General features: G+C 39.6%; 1 protein-coding gene and 1 non-coding gene across 2 annotated transcripts in view; one reads left to right on the forward strand and one right to left on the reverse strand.

The window, feature by feature from the left end:
* CMPK1 (cytidine/uridine monophosphate kinase 1) overlaps positions 1–16,848 on the forward strand; it is a 43,219-nt gene that overhangs the window by 14,558 nt on the left and 11,813 nt on the right. The window lies entirely within an intron of this gene.
* LOC128575715 (U11 spliceosomal RNA) lies at positions 14,842–14,981 on the reverse strand. Its single transcript, XR_008377126.1, has one exon. It is a non-coding gene; the product is annotated as a U11 spliceosomal RNA (small nuclear RNA).

Genomic DNA, 16,848 nt, shown 5'->3' on the forward strand with positions numbered 1-16,848 from the left:
TTTATTTTTTTGCTGGGGCTGGGTTTGAACCCGCCTCCTCCAGCATATGGGACCAGCACCCTAACCCTTTGAACCACAGGCACAGCCCCCTAACGATTGTATATGTGTGTTTTTAATTTAAAATATTTAAGAAATGAGATATTAGGGTCAACTTTATTATAGAAGTCAGACATTGGTTTGAATCTCAGTTTGAATCTATGGCTTTTCTGATTATTTTCATTTGTAAAATGATAATGGTAACTTTACTGGGTTGTGTTAAAGATTAAATGGAGGTAATACTTATACAATGTTTATCACAGTACATGGCATTCAGTAAGTGTGTAAATGGTAACTTTTATTATTTTAGAAAAGATCTATATGAAAGAGAGATCAAAGAGCAATTTAGATAAAAGTAGTTAAGGGGAGCATAATATTCCCATTGTTTACAATGGCATAAGGAAATGATTATCTATACTAATCAGTTAACAGATTTTAAAAATGTATATGGTTTTTTCTTTTTTTTTGAGACAGTCTTCCTTTGTTTCCTAGGCCAGAGTGCAATGGTATCATACTTACTGCAACTTTAGACTCCTGGGTTTAAACAATCCTTTTGCCTCAGCTTCCTGAGTAGCTGAGACTACAGGCATGTACCATCATACCCAGCTAATTTTTTATTTTTTTGTAAAGACTGGGTCTCACTGTTGCCTATGCTGATCTCAAACTCCTGGCCTCAATTGATACTTCCACCTTGGCCTCCCAAATTGCAAGGATTGCAGGTGCGAGCCACTGAGCCTGGCCTGTGTAGTATTTTAGAGTTTATTAGATATGAAAAGTCTCTCTGGGCGGCGCCTGTGGCTCAGTGGGTAGGGCGCTGGCCCCATATACCAAGGGTGGTGGCTTCAAACCTGGCCCCCACCAAACTGCAACAACAAAAAAAAAGAAAGAAAAAGAAAAGAAGTCTTTCTATTTAGGCTGGGCATGGTGGCTCACACCTGTAATCCCAGCACTCTTGAGAGGCCGAGGCAGGTGGATTGCCTGAGATAACAAGTTTGAGACCAGAATGAGCCAGAACAACACCCTGCCTCTAAAAATAGCTGGGTGTTGTGGCAGGTGCCTGTAGTCCCAGCTACTCAGAAGGCTGAGGCAAGAGAATTGCTTGAGCCCAAGAGTAGAGATTACTGTGAGCTATGATACTACGGCATTCTGTCCAGGGTGACAAAGCGAAACTGTCTCAAAAAGAAAAAAGAAAAGTCTTTCTACTTAGAGAAGGTGGAATTAATTTAGATTTTTTAATTCTAATGATCAGATAAGTGTTAAAAGTACATACTGTGTATATAATTCTCTATTTTTGGAAATTGTTTCTTTTTTTTTTTTTTTTTTTTGTGTTTTTTTTTTTGGCCGGGGATGGCTTTGAACCTGCCACCTCCGGCATATGGGACCGGCGCCCTACTCCTAGCATCATAGCTCTCAGCAACCTCAAATTCTTGGGCTTAAGCCATTCTCTTGCCTCAGCCTCCCCAGGCCCCCGCCACAATGCCTGACTATTTTTTGGTTGCAGTTGTCATTGTTGTTTAGCAGGCCCAGGCTGGGCTCAGACCCACCAGCTTCGATATATGTGGTCGGCAACCTACTCACTGAGCTACGGGTGCCGAGCCTATGTTTCTAATTTAAAAATATATATATATTTAGTGTTTTTAAACAACTTTTAGATATTACATATTGTGTAATTTCACTTATTTATACAGTTGAGTAGTTTTGGTGTATTATATTTTTAATTTTTCATGTTGTGGTAAACTATAGCATGAAATTTAGTTATTTTAACCATTTTAAGTGTGTAGTTCAGTGGCATTAATTGCATTCACAGTATGAATGAATGTTCAGCCAGTCACCACTGTCTATTTCTGAAATTTTTTCACACCACAAACAAAAAGTCAATACCCATTAAGCAATAACTCCTCTTTACCTTCTTCCCCTGGTCCTGGTAACTTTGAATCTACTTTTTCACCCTCAGTAGAGTGCTGGAGAGTCATAGCTCACAGTAACCTCAAACTCTTGGGCTCAAGTGATCCTCTCGCCTCAGCCTCTCTCCAGTAGCTGGGACTGCAGGCTCCCACTGCCACACCTGGCTTTTTTTTTTTTTTTAGAAACTAGGTCTTGCTCTTGGTCAGGCTGGTCTTGAACTCCTGAGCTCAGGCAATCCACCTGCCTCGGCCTCCCAGAGTGCTAAGATTACAGGCATGAGCCACCGAATTTGGCTTGACTTTGCCTATTCTTGCTAGCTCATACAAGTAGAATCATGTTTGTCATTTGTGTCTGGTTTATTTCATGTAACAGAATATTTTCAAAGTTCATCCATGTTAGCTTGTGTCAGAACTTCATTCCTTTTTCTGATAGCATAATGTTCCATTATATGTATATAGCAGATTTGGTTTATTTATTCATCTGTTGAGGGACATTTGGATTGTTTCCTACCTTTTGGTTATTGTGAATAATGTTATAGTGAACACTGACATACAAGCAGCTGTCTGAGTCTGTGCTTTAATTTCTTTGGGTTATATACGTAGGAGAGGAATTGTTGAATCATATGGTAGTTTTGTGTTTAACTTGTTGAGGAACCACAAAACTGTTTTCCACAAGCGTTGCACCATTTTACATTCCCACCGGCAGTGTACACATGTTCCAGTTTCTGTACATCCTCACCAACAAGTACTTATTTTTTATTTTTTGGTGGTGGTGGTTTTAAAAATTATAACCAGGCTGCGCGTGGTGGCTCATGCCTATAATCCTAGTACTCTAGGAGGTCAAGGCAGGTGGATTGCTTGAACTCAGGAGTTTGAGACCAGCCTGAGCAAGAGAGAGACCCTGCTGGCTAGGTGAGTGTAGCACAGTGGTTATGGTGCCAGCCATATACAACGAGGGTGGTGGATTTGAACCGGGCCTGGGCCACCTAACCAACAATGACAACTACAACAAAAAATAGCCGGGCATTGTGGTGGGCACCTGTAGTCCCAGCTCCTTGGGGAGGCTGAGGCAAGAGAATTGCTTGAGCTCAAGAGTTTGAGGTTGCTGTGAGCTGTGACGCTGAGGCACTCTACTGAGGGCGACATAGTGAGACTGTCTCAAAAAAGAAAAAAGCTGGTGCCTGTGGGCTCAGTGGGCAGGGCGCTGGCCCCATATACCGAGCCCCTACCAAACTGCAAAAAAATAGCTGGGTGTTGTGGCAGGCACCTGTAGTCCCAGCTACTCAGGAAGCTGAGGCGAGAGAATCACCTAAGCCCAGGAGTTGGAGGTTGCTGTAGCTGTTACGGTACAGCACTCTACGGAGGGTGATAAAGTGAGACTCTGTCTCTACAAAAATAAAATAAAATAAAAAAAAGAGTGAGACTCTGCTGTCTCTACTAAAAATAGAAAAATTAGCTGTGTGTGGTGGCACATGCCTATATAAATAAAACCATCCTACTAGGCATAAAGTGTTTTTGTTTTTGTTTTTGTTTTTATGAGACAAAGTCTTACTATGCGCTGGCCGGCATAAAGTGTTTTATTTTCCACGGTAGTACATTTCAATTTTTTTCTTTGCTTATTTTGAATTAGGTTATATATCTTTTTATTACTGAATTGCAAGTGTTTATGTATTTTAGAGGTAAGTCCCTTATTCAGGTATATGATTTATAAGATTTTCCTCCCATCTTGTATGATTCTTTCATTTTCTTAGTAGTGTCCTTGGAAGTAAAGCATTTTAAATTTTAATGAGGTCTTAACACCTTTCATGATAGAATATGTAATAGGCTTTCTGTTGCCTATGTTGCAGACTAACTGATAAGTTAGTCCACAACTATAAAAGAGGTTTAACTGTGTGTTATAAAAGTGTCTATATTGTGCTTGGGCCCAGGAGTTGGGAGTGGGAAAGAGAGTGGGTAATGGTAAATGGGAAAGGAAGGAGTGGGGGTAACAGATTGTCATTACTTCTTGAGTGATTCCAGGACATAATTGGGTTCAAGGTAATTGGGATTAGAGGGATGCTCATTAAGCAAAAAGTTGCCTATTTTGTGAATGGTTTATGGTGCTCTTCCTGTTGTATAGTTATGACAAGAAAGAAAATGATATGGGAAAATTTTCCTTAAGGTTACTGTTTAGAGCATTTTCCTTGATGAAGTTAGGCTCTCATCAAGAACCAGGACCCCCTGTTTTCCTAGTAGTGATTATTAAAAAAATAAAAAAACTAGAAGCTCCTTATATTCTCCTCTACATTATACATAGAATGAGTACAGTTATCTGTAGTCAATATTAAATCTCATGCTGGGCTATGAGATTTTTTCTTTTTTTTGAGGTAGAGTCTTACTCAGTCACCCTTGCTCAAGCAATCCATACTCCTCAGCCTCCCAGAGTGCTAGGATTACAGATATGAGCCACAGCTCCCACTCTGGGCTATGATTTGATTACTATATCATCAAAAAATATGTATTCCTAGACTAATTTTAGATTGAGCAAAATGTGTATTTATGAAAATAAATTTTATACAAGAAAAATTTTAAAACAGGTATAGCTTTTCTAAGCCAAATAATGATTTTTCTTACACTTTTCTTTTGTTAGCACAAGTTATTGATCTAAAATGAAGGTGAGCCTTGGGTAGCACCTGTGGCTCAGTGGGTAGGGCGCTGTCCCCATATGCCAAAGGTGGTGGGTTCGAACCTGGCTCCAGCCAAAGTGCAACAAAAAATAGCTGGGTGTTGTGGTGGGCACCTGTAGTCCCAGCTACTTGAGAGGCTGAGGCAAGAGAATCGCCTAAGCCCGTGAGTTGGAAGTTGCTATGAGCTGTGACACCACGGCACTCTACTGAGGGCAATAGGGTGAGACTGTGTCTCTAAAAATAAATAAATAAAATAAAATGAAGATAGGGCAGGTGTGGTTGCTCATGCCTTTAATCCCAGCACTCTGGGAAGCTGAGGCGGGAAGATCTCTTGAGCTCAGGAGTTTAAGACCAGCCTGAGCAAGAGCCAGACCTTGTATCTACTGAAAGTAGAAAAAAAATAGCCAGCATTTTTGGCTGGCACCTGTAGTCTCAGCTAATCAGGAGACTGAGGCACGAGGATCTTTTAAACCTAGGAGTTTGAGGTTGCTGTGAGCTAGAGGCTGATGCCATAGCACTTAGCCTGGACAACAGAGTGAGACTGTCTGAAATAAATAAATAAATGTAAATGAAATAAAGATGATTCTTTGTTATCCAAGAGTTGATTCATTTTTTCTAAAAAGTTGATTGTGAGAGGTTATTTAAGAAAATAAAATTGTGAAATGCTCCCGTGGGTTGTTTTGGGCACTAAAGTAGTATGGGTATATTGCCTATGCCATTGACGTGGCATTTTCAGAACATCTTGCTTGTAATTTTGAACTCTGCTGTCTAGAGTAGGGGTTCACTGAAATATGTTTCCTTTTGAACCTTTGCTGCTGTGCCTTATGGATCATCTCAACTGAATATGTCTGTAAATTGCCGTCTGTTTCTAGGTTATAAAACTGTACTGTTTTGTGTCTCCTTCTATAACTCTTGACTTCATGCCCACGCAGTGTTTCTTTGTTGGTATATTGTACTTTTGTTTCTTCTTTGTTTAGGGAATGGATCACTTTGCAGAGAAATTTTTATCTAAACATTTGAATTGATTTTTGGTTTTAGAACAGTTCACCAGTATCTGTTTCCAAAGCTGCAATTCTCTATCATGATTTAGTTTATTAAATTATAAATAAGTTTAATCTCAGCCTGCTCTTCTTATGTAATTATCAGTTTTTTTTGTGTGTATGCCTTTCTGGTTCTGTTTTGATGCATTTATACACATATATAATGCATGAGCTATGCACACACAGACATGATGTTTATTATTTTGTGATTTACATTTTTTTTTACTTAACAGTACATCTTGGAGGGCTTTCTGTGTCAGCAGATATAGATAGCTATGCTTCATAATATACACAATAATTTATTTAGCCACTCATATATTATTGGATATTTAGATTTTCTGTTATTTACAATTGATACTGCAACAAGCATTCATGTGTGTATGTTTGTGCACATATGCAACAGTAGCATAACTCCTAGAATTGGAATTACTCAGTATACAAACTTAAATTGTGATTTAAGTTAATAAACGTAAGTATATTGTTCTGTAAAATAATCAATTTACACTTCCGCAAAATAGAATACTAGTTTCCTCATATCCTTGCCATTGCCAGATGCAACATTTTGTTTTACATTAATTTTATTAAAATTAATTGTATAGAATTTTTTTTTTTTGTAGAGACAGAGTCTCACTTTATCACCCTTGGTAGAGTGCCGTGGCATCACACAGCTCACAGCAACCTCCAGTTCCTAGGTGATTCTCTTGCCTCAGCCTCCCAAGTAGCTGGGACTACAGGCGCCCACCACAACGCCCGGCTATTTTTTATTGCAGTTTGGCTGGGGCCAGGTTTGAACCCGCCACCCTTGGTATATGGGGCCAGTGCCCTACTCACTGAGCCAAAGGCGCCGTCCAGAATTTTTTATTTTAACTAATTTGGTGGCTAGAAAATAAAATCACTTTGTTTTAATTTACATTTTTATGATTGCCTCTATTTTTTTCCCTCTTTTCTGTAAATCGTTTGTTCTTATCCTTTGCCTGTATTTTTATTGAGTTGTTTATTTATTAGTAGGATCTTTTTATATATAACGTACATCAATTCATCACTTTTATATAGTGAAAATATTTTCTTCTAGGCTGTTCCTTGTCATTTGATTATATTTATGGTGTCTTTCTTTATTCAAAAGTTTTTTTTTTTTTTTTTTTTGTAGAGACAGAGTCTCACTTTATGGCTCTCGGTAGATCGCCGTGGCCTCACACAGCTCACAGCAACCTCCAACTCCTGGGCTTAAGCGATTCTCTTGCCTCAGCCTCCCGAGCAGCTGGGACTACAGGCGCCCACCACAACGCCCGGCTATTTTTTGGTTGCAGTTTGGCCGGGGCTGGGTTTGAATCCGCCACCCTCGGTATATGGGGCCGGCGCCTTACCGACTGAGCCACAGGCGCCGCCCTATTCAAAAGTTTTTATTTATGTAATTAAATATAAATTCTAGCTGTTTTGGTTTTTGTTTGGTACCAAATAAGATGCCTTCCCTATCTCAAGATTATTTTTCTCTAGTACTGTTATAGGGTTTTGCTTGATTTTTGTTTAGAACTTTAATTCACCTGGAATTTAGTTTTGCGTATAGTGTTGTGAAGGAATCTAATTTTATTTTTTCTTATATGGATAGCCAGCTGCACAAAGTATCATTTATAAAATAGTTCATTTTTTTCCCCCACTGATTTTTAGGTGTCGACTCTATCACTTATTGAATTCTCATTTATACTTGGGTATGTTTCTGTAGTCCTTTGAGTTCTATTTTTATAGAACATGATTGGAAGTAATATTAACAACCCAAACGAGGATTTGTTCCGCTAGGTAACAGTGCAGTACTGGTATAAAACTTGAGAATCAACTTACCAAATTCATTTAAGAATAAAACCAGGCTCAGTGCCCGTTGCACAGTGGTTATGGTGCCAGCCATATTCACTGAGGCTGGCTGAGTTTGAATCCAGCCTGGGTCAGCTAAACAACAATGATAATTGTAACAAAAAATAGATGGGTGTTGTGGTGGGCGCCTGTATTCCCAGCTACTTGGTAGGCTGAGGCAAGAGAACTGCTTAAGCCCAAGAGTTTGAGGTTGCTGTGAGCTGTGATGCCACAGCACTCTACTCAGGGTGGCACAGTGAGACTGCGTACAAAAACAAAAAATAAATAAAAATAAAATAAAACCAAACAAAAACCAAATCCTGATAAAATTTTGATTGAGGTTACCATAAATTTGTAGACTAATTTTTGGAAAATTCAAATATTTGTAGTATGAATCTTCCTATTGAGGAGTATAACATGCTTTCTTCTTATGATATTGATTTTATTTATGTCCTACAAAAAGTATCTGTAGTTTCTTGATATAATTCTTACATGTTTAGTTTCCTAAATTGAAGTGTTTATTACTATTCTGAATAGGGTCTTTTAAAATGTGTAATTTCTAATTAGTCACTGATGGTTGACTGGAAAGTTATTGATTTATTTGTTTATAGGAGGATAGTAAGATAAATAAATTCTTCTTTTTCTAAGACAGATTCTCAAGCTGTCGCCTTGGTGACATCATAGCTCACAGCAACCTCCAACTTTTGGGCTGACGTGATCTTCTTGCCTCAGTTTTTTGTATTTTTAGTAGACATGGGGTCTCGCTTTGGCTCAGGCTGGTCTCGAAGCCATGAGCTCAAGCAATCTACCTGCCTCTGCCTCCCAGAGTGCTAGGATTATAGGCATGAGCCACCTCACTGGGCCAAGATAAATTCTTATTGGTTCTTATAAATTTTTTTTTTTTCCCTTTGAGATGGAGTCTTACTCTGTCCCTCTTGGTAGAGTACTATGACATTATACCTCACAGCAACCTCAAACTCCTGGACTTAAGGGTTCCTCTTGTTTCAGCCTCCCGAGTAGCTGGGACTAAAGGTGCCTGCCACAACACCCATGGTTGCTAGTTTTTTTATTTTTTTTTAGAGACAGGGTCTCACTTTTGCCCAGGCTGGTCTTGAACTCATGATCTTAGGCAGTCCACCCCCTCGGCCTCCCAGAGTGCTGAAATTATAGGCCTGAGCCATCACACCCAGCCTGGTTCTCATAAATTTTTAATAGTATATGCTCAAATACACCTGTGTTGCCAGTTTTTGGAGTCTTTACATTTGAAGATATTTACAGAGCGAATTGGATTTATGGTTTTCTTTAAGATAGTGTTGTTCAGTGGCATCATCATAGCTCACTGCAACCTCAAACATTGGGGCTCAGGCTGCCTTCCTGCCTCAGCCTCCCAAGTACCTGAGACTAGCTATTATGCTTGGCTAATGTTTTAATTTTGCAGAGACAGGGTCTCCTTTTGTTGTTCGGGTTGGTCTCAGACTCCTGGCCCCAAGCATTCCTCCTCCTTTGTCCTCCCAGAGTGCTGAATTGGATTTTCACGTATCATACTATTTCAGTTCATTTTGTGCCGCTATAACAATACTTGCAACTGGGTAATTTATAAAGAATAGAGATTTATTTTTCACAGTTCTAGAGACTGGGAAATCTAAGAGTAAGCCTCCAGTGTCTGGTAAGGGGCTTCTTGCTGCATCATCCCATAATGAGAGTGCAAGAGATGGTGAGAAAGAGAGAAAGCAAGCGAGAAGGAGAGTGAGAGAGCATATACCAAACTCATTCTTTTGTAAGGAACTCATACCCCAGAAAATGCCATTAATCCATTCTTGAGGGCAGTGCCCCCATGACTCAAAGTGCCCCTACTACCTCCCTAGTAGGCCCCACTTCCCAGCATTGCCCTGCTGGGGATCAAGCTTATTAACTTTAGGAGACATAGTCAAACCATACCACATATATATTTGTTTAGCTGTTCTTTGACTTTGCTTCTTTCTTATATATATTTCATTTGATGTTGAGCCACTTTGGTAATTCTGTTCTTTTATTGGTGTGTAATTTGTAGTTTAGCCAAGGATTATTTTGGACTTTGCTCTAGGAGTAACCTGTATGAATTTGTCTATCTCCTTGCAGACCTACTGAGTGCTCTCATAATAGATCTTGAATCTAGTAGTGTAGTCAACGGTTTTTTTTTTTTTTTTAGAGACAGAATCTCACTCTGTTGCTCTTGGTAGAGAGCTGTGGTGTCACAGCTCACAGCAACCTCCAGCTCCTTGCTTAGGTGATTCTCTTGCCTCAGCCTCTGAGTAGCTGGGACTACAGGCACCTGTCACAACGCCCGGCTTCATTTTTTTTTAATTTTATTTTATTCATTATTTTTGTTGTTGTTGTTGTTGTTGCAGTTTTTGGCCAGGGCTGGGTTTGAACCCTCCACCTCCGGCATATGGGGCAGGGGCCCTATTCCTTGAGCCACAGGCACCGCCTTTTTTTTTTGTTGTTGTTGCAGTTCAGCCAGGGCTGGGTTTGAACCCACCACCCTCGGTATGTGGGACCAGCGCCCTACTCACTGAGCCACAGGAGCTGCCCTAGTCCACATTTTTAGAAGAGAGTTCTTCAACAGACTCTTCTAGTTGTAACACCTAATGGTGAGATTTTACTGTGGCTGATAGTGTGGTCTTGTGTAGAAGTTATTTATGATAGTATAGATATTATTTCTATTTTAAAAATACAATAAGGCCTCAGCACCTGTAGCTCAAGTGGCTAGGGCACCAGCCATATACACCAGAGCTGGCGGGTTCAAATCTGGGCCCACCATACAACAAAGACAACTATAACCACCCCCCACAAAAAATAGCTGGGTGTTGTGGTGGGTGCCTGTAGTCCCAGCTACTTGGGAGGCTGAGGCAAGAGGATCACTTAAGCCCAAGAGGTTGAGGTTGCTGTGAGCTGTGACTGCATGGTACTCTACCCAGGGCCACAGCTTGAGACTCTGTCTCAAAAAAAAAAAAAAAATATGGGTGGCGCTTGTGGCTCAGTGAACAGGGCGCCAGCCCCATATACCGAGGGTGGTGGGTTCAAACCCAGCCCCGGCTGAACTGCAACCAAAAAATAGCTGGGCGTTGTGGCAGGCGCCTGTAGTCCCAGCTGCTCGGGAAGCTGAGGCAGGAGAATTGCGAAAGCCCAAGAGCTGGAGGTTACTGTGAGTCCTGTGACATCATGGCACTCTACCGAGGGTGGTTAAGTGAGACTCTTGTCTCTACAAAAAAAAAAAAATAAAAAAAATAAAATGGGATCTTGGTTCCGCGCCTGTAGCACAGTGGTTCTAGCGCCAGGCACATGCACTGAGGCTGGCAGTTCGAATCCCACCCCAGGCAAGCCAAATAACAATGACAACTGCAACAACAACAAAAAAATAGCCAGGAGTTGTGGCTTGTGCCTGTAGTCCCAGGTACTTGGGAGGCTGAGCAAAAGAATTGCTTAAGCCCAAGAGTTTGAGATTACTGTGAGCTGTGATGCCATGGCACTGTGCCAGGGTGATAAAGTGATACTCTGTCTCAAAAAAACAAAACAAAACAATGAGATTTAATCATATTGGACTGTGATAGAGTTTAGTTATGAAGCCTTACTTAGTTATAAAACCTTGAATAGTGTTTTGAGTATGAGACTTTATACAAGGTTCTTGTGATCCTTGCTGAATTGTATGTTTTGCTAAATGCATTTCCAGGTTAGTTGCTAATTTTGCAAATGTTCACATGTGTTTGTATAATAGTATTGTCATTCAGAGTTTTGTTTTGTTTGCACTTTCTCAAGTGTTGACTCTTAAATCCAAATAAATTATAGTTCTTAAAGAGCACCTGTCCTTTTAAAAGGTGTTTTATTGATTTAATTTTTGGATGAGGCTCTTTATATGTTGTATTCTCAAGTAGTTGAATCTCTTAGGTTGTCTTTCTTGCTTTTGAAACTTCCTGGGTAAATTATATTCTCATTTTAATGTTACTTGTCTTTTTAAAAATAAGAAACAAGTACAATTTGGCCCGCTTACAGATTAAGAAACCTCTCTATTGAATCACGTAAGCGCAAGAGCTGGAGGTTGCTGTGAGCCGTGTGATGCCACGGCACTCTACTGAGGGCAGTAAAGTGAGACTCTGTCTCTACAAAAAAAAAAAAAAGAAACCTCTCTATTATAAGGAGAAATAGAAGCCAGGGCTTTATCTAAGTGTTTGATGTATACAAATATGTATTTTATCATTGCTGTCTACCCTTTTCCAAGTATTTTCAGGAATTGAATTAGTTGAATTCTAGGTTTTAGACCACCTGCAACAATATTTGAGTTGTAGCAATCATATGGAAGATTTCTTAAGATATTACATCTTTTTTTTTTGAGATTGAGTTTTACTCTCTTGTCTTAGGCTAGAATGCCCTGGCCTCAGCCCAGCTCACAGCAACTTCGAATCCCTGGGTTCAAGCAATCCTTCTGCCTCAGTCTCCAAAGTAGCTGGGACTATAGGCAAGTGCTACCACACCTGGCTAATTTTTCTATTTATTTACTTATTTTATTTTATTTTTTTTTTAGAGACAGAGTCTTACTATGTCGCACTCAGTAGAGTGCTGTAGCATCACAGCTCACAGCAACCTCTAACTCTTGGGCTTAAGTGTTCTCTTGCCTCAGCCTCCCAAGTAGCTAGGACTACAAGCGCCTGCCACAACGCCCGGCTATTTTTTTGTTGCGGTTGTCATTGTTGTTTAGTTGGCCCAGGGCCGAGTTTGAACACATCACCCCAGGTGTATGTGGCCAGCTCCCTTAAGCTATGGGTGCTGAGCCTAATTTTTCTATTTTTAATAGACGTGGGTCTGGCTCTTGCTCAGGCTAGTCTTGAACTCATGAGATCAAGCAGTTCTTCTGCCTTAGCCTCCCAAGAGTGCTAGATTACAAGTGTGAGCCACTGCTCCCAGCCAAGATATTTCTTCTGCTGAGAAAGATGAATGTGTAACTTGTAGGCTTTGTAGTGACAATAATTGTCACAAGACTAGATGAGCATTTCCTGAGAGTGACAAGACCTCTGTGCCTAACATTAATGCTGGAAGTTTTAAGCTTCTGGAATCCCTGAAGATTTCTGGGCCTGGTCTTCATACATGACTATTTTCTATTCTCTTTTAATCTATTGAATGCAGATTGATTCACCACAGAGAAGATGAATGAAAAGAAATAAAAATAATGGAATTAACTACCTACAGGATAAAATTGGAATGTGAGAATTTCAATTCACAGTTGGTATAGGGGCCTTTTGGTATGAAAATCAGATAAATAATCCTCAATTATCTGAGAAGTCTTCTGGAAAATGTTGGAGTGATTTCCTATACAGACAAGGAAACTGGTGACTTCCATTCACCCTTTCTCTGTTATTTATTTTTCTGTCTTCTTGCCATTGCTTCTGAAGAATCAGCTTTTTCCCCAAGTGGACAGTGTTGGTAAACGATTTGTTATACAAATACAAAGAAATGCCTTTATTTATTAGTAGTGAGCCTCAAGTCACTTTATATATGGAGGCCACTATTAAATCCTTTGTTGACTATGACCTGTTTACCTCTCCTGAATCAGCACATTTCTCAATACTTTGTAGACACTCAGTAAGCATTTATGAATTTAAAATACATTCAAAGTGTTGCCTGCATTAAGATTTTCCCACATGAAGAGCAAAACATTGAGGAAAATGAAATGGTGCTATAATTGTCTGCAGGTAAATGGATTATATCCCCCCTTTTTCTCCCTTGCAGGATGTAAGCTTTTAAAATATCACTCTTTAAAGAAAAAAGCATGGTTCATGTTAATTTAGAGTCTGCTAAAGCCTCTTTCTTAAAAGATTTAGTTTGGTTCTAACTTCCATATTTTATAGTTAATAGGTGGATTTGCAATGAAATAGGCATGGTCAAATGCAGTGCACATTTAGCAATACAAGGAGGGCTGACTAAAAATGAGATCGGAAATTCACAAGGAATTTAAGTGTGATATTACACTCAGCTTTTCTCCCACTAGACATGATCTTTTCCCTTCCCCTTCCCCTTTTTTTTTTTTGAGACAGTGTCTCACTATGTTGCCTTGGGTAGAGTGCCATGGCGTCACAACTCACGGCAACCTCCAACTCTTGGGCTTAAGCGAGTCTCTTGCCTCAGCCTCCCAAGTAGCTGGGACTACAGGTGCTCACCACAACGCCTGGCTATTTTTTTTTGTTGTTGTAGTTGTCATTGTTGTTTAGCTGGCCCAGGCTGGGCCTCTGTGCGGTACTTATAGGAAAAACACTTTTTTCCACCCCTCTGTGAGAGGGACTGGAAGGAGGCCTAAAAATCTGACCAGTTCTTGGGACTGTGTTCTTGTAGTCAGTGGAAAGTAAGTTCCTCAGAACTGGCAGGTATTTTTTACTTAAAGTCCTTATTAGGCATTTAGATTACAGATACCACGAGTCCATTGTATGTTGAAAATGTTATTTAAGTCGGGCGGCGCCTGTGGCCCAGTGGGTAGGGCACCGGCCCCATATACCGGTGGTGGCGGGTTTGAACCCGGTCCCGGCCAGCTAAAACAGCAGTGACAACTGCAACAAAAAGTAGCCAGGCATTGTGATGGGCCCCTGTAGTCCCAGCTACTTGGGAGGCTAAGGCAAGAGAATCGCCTAAGCCCAATAGTTGGAGGTTGCTGTGAGCTATGACACCACAGCACTCTACCAAGGGTGACAAAGTGAGACTCTGTCTCAAAAAACAAAAAGAAAATGTTATTTAAGTCAAAAGTGCATTTTCAACTTACAATATAGTACTATCCAGAGGTATCCCCATTTTAATTAGAGTATTGAGTGTGTGTGGCTTCAAACTATCGTTATGTGTTGCCATGGTTGGAACTCTTGGCCTCAAGCAGTCCTCCGGCCTTGGCTTCCTAAAGTACTAGAATTACAAACATGAGCCATGGTTTTTTTGTTTGTTTTTGGTTGTTTCTAAATTTAGGAGGGAAAGGCAGTTGGCAAGAAGTGAAGTTGAACAAGATGGTTTGAGATGTCAAATCTCAATGCTAATTCTCAACATTTGTCTAATTGTAGCAAAACTGAATGCCATTCTGTACTTCTTGAGAATATAGTGCTTTTTTCTCCTTCCAGATCTTAGCAGATGATTCATAAAAGTTATTGAGTTGTTTTTCAATTTCTTAAAGCAGAAAATGAAAGTAAAAGTTTAAATAGTTACCCTAAATAAATGGAGTTTATACATTTGTCACTAGAAAACTACTATTTTTAGTTAAACAGTAGCTTGCAATTGTAGTTATTATAGTTTATAGTATTTATAAGCTACTGTGGTTTTGAATGTTGCTGTTAAGACTGTAGTTAGTGATCCACTAGGATTTTTTTTTTTTTCCCACCAGCTGCCCAGGTACCAAAAAATTATGTTTTCAAAATCTATTGATGTTGATTCCACACGAAGAGCGGTTGAATTGCCCCACATGTGCATTCACGACAGAAGCCCTTTTTTCCCACTAGGTTTTAATTGCTAGGAAATTTTGGAGAATGTGAAAAAGTATTGGTTAAGGCTGGAAAATATCCATTCTTGCTTTCCTCAATATTGGCTCCAGTGGCTACTTAATGACTGTAGAATGCTTTGAAAAGATGCTTTTTAAAGTCTAGCTATTATTAAAATACCATAATAACTAATATGTAAGCGATAGTTGCTTTTTGTTGTTGCTGAAGCTCTGTGGTAAGAGGAAAGCTTCAGTAAAATCTTAAAAATATAGTATAAAAAAGTAACTGGTAAATAGAGGATTTAAAAAAATAGAATGTGAATGGGAAAGTGAATGATACACATATAGGTTTGACTTGGTTATATTAATTTAAATTCCTTGTTTCCTTGGACTTTTTAGGTAAGGTTGTTTTCTCTTTTTGACAAAATGTATAATTTTTTTATTTTTTATTTTTTTTTTGAGACAGATTCTTACTTGGTCATCCTTGGTAGAGTGCTGTGGCATCTTAGCTCACAGCAACCTCAAACTCTTGGGCTAAAGCCATCCTCTTGCTTTGGCCCCCCAGGTAGCTAGAACTACAGGCGCCCACCACAGGGCCCTGCTATTTTTTAGAGACGGGGTCTCACTCTTGCTCAGGTTGGTCTCAAACTCGTGAGCTCAGATAATCCACCAGCCTTAGCCTCCCAAGTGCTGGGATTACAGGTGTCAACTACCATGCCTGGCTCAAAATGTATAATTATTTTTAAAATATCATTTGTGTATTTCTCTATATTTTTAAGTAGTTTCTTTAAAAAACAGAAAGAGTACGAAGCCAAAACCCATTTTAATGCAATATAAATCTTGCAGATTTGACCTCTCCTATGTCAAGAAACAAACTAATTTCTAAATTACTGTCTGGGCTTCTACATATACATATTGTTCACACAGCAAAGCATTACAGAGCGATATGTATTGTTGATGTTATGCTGAGCGTTCCCATTCTTTAGTACTGTTTGTCTCTGCATTTACTCAAATATTACCATATACTATAATCACTAGACCAGAGTAAGCATCCAACAAGCAGACTTCCCAGTAGGAGCCAAAATAAACAATGGGAAATGAAGCTGCTGTAACATTTTGTGGATAGTATTGCAAAATGCTTTTTGAAAATTGAACATAGTAAGTTGGAAGGTAGGTTACACCTATTATAATAATTAAATACACTTTTGATCATTTTTAATTATGGGAAGGCCCAGATGACTAAGTGAGACATGGATAATACGGTGTTTTTGTTTATTTTCAACAAACTTTATGCTCAATTTTAGTCAGCAGATAAACTGTTTGGAGTTTTATTTTCTTAGGCTAACTACCTTACTGTTATCTTACTCTGTAATAAGTAAGAACAAGTTTAACCAATGACTTTGAGAAATAGAAAAGGGGTAAAGAATGTATGGCTTCAGGCGCCTGTGGCTCAAAGGAGTAGGGTGCTAGCCCCATATACCGGAGGTGGCGGGTTTGAACCCGGCCCTGGCCAAAAACTGCAAAAAAAAAGTAAAAAGAACACCATAGCCTGAGTAATTGAAAAAGTTAGTTTTTATTAAATGTGCAGTTGATACATTCTACTTTAAAATGTGTTAGAACTGTGGGTTGCCTCAAATCTTTTTGTTGTTGTTTGTTTGTTTTCTTAGCGTCTCACTCTGTTGCGCTGGGTGGGGTGCTGTGGCATTATAGCTCATAACAACCTCAAACTCTCGGGCTTGAGCAATCCTCTTGCCTTAGCCTCCTGAGCAGCTGGGACTACACGTGTGTGCTACCATGCCCAGGTAGTTTTTCTATTTTAGTGGAGACAGAGTCTTGCTCTTGTTTGGGTTGGTTTTAAACTCCTGAGCTCAAGCAATCCA

The sequence above is a fragment of the Nycticebus coucang genome, chromosome 22 (assembly GCF_027406575.1).
Source record: "Nycticebus coucang isolate mNycCou1 chromosome 22, mNycCou1.pri, whole genome shotgun sequence".
NCBI classification, from domain to species: domain Eukaryota; kingdom Metazoa; phylum Chordata; class Mammalia; order Primates; family Lorisidae; genus Nycticebus; species Nycticebus coucang.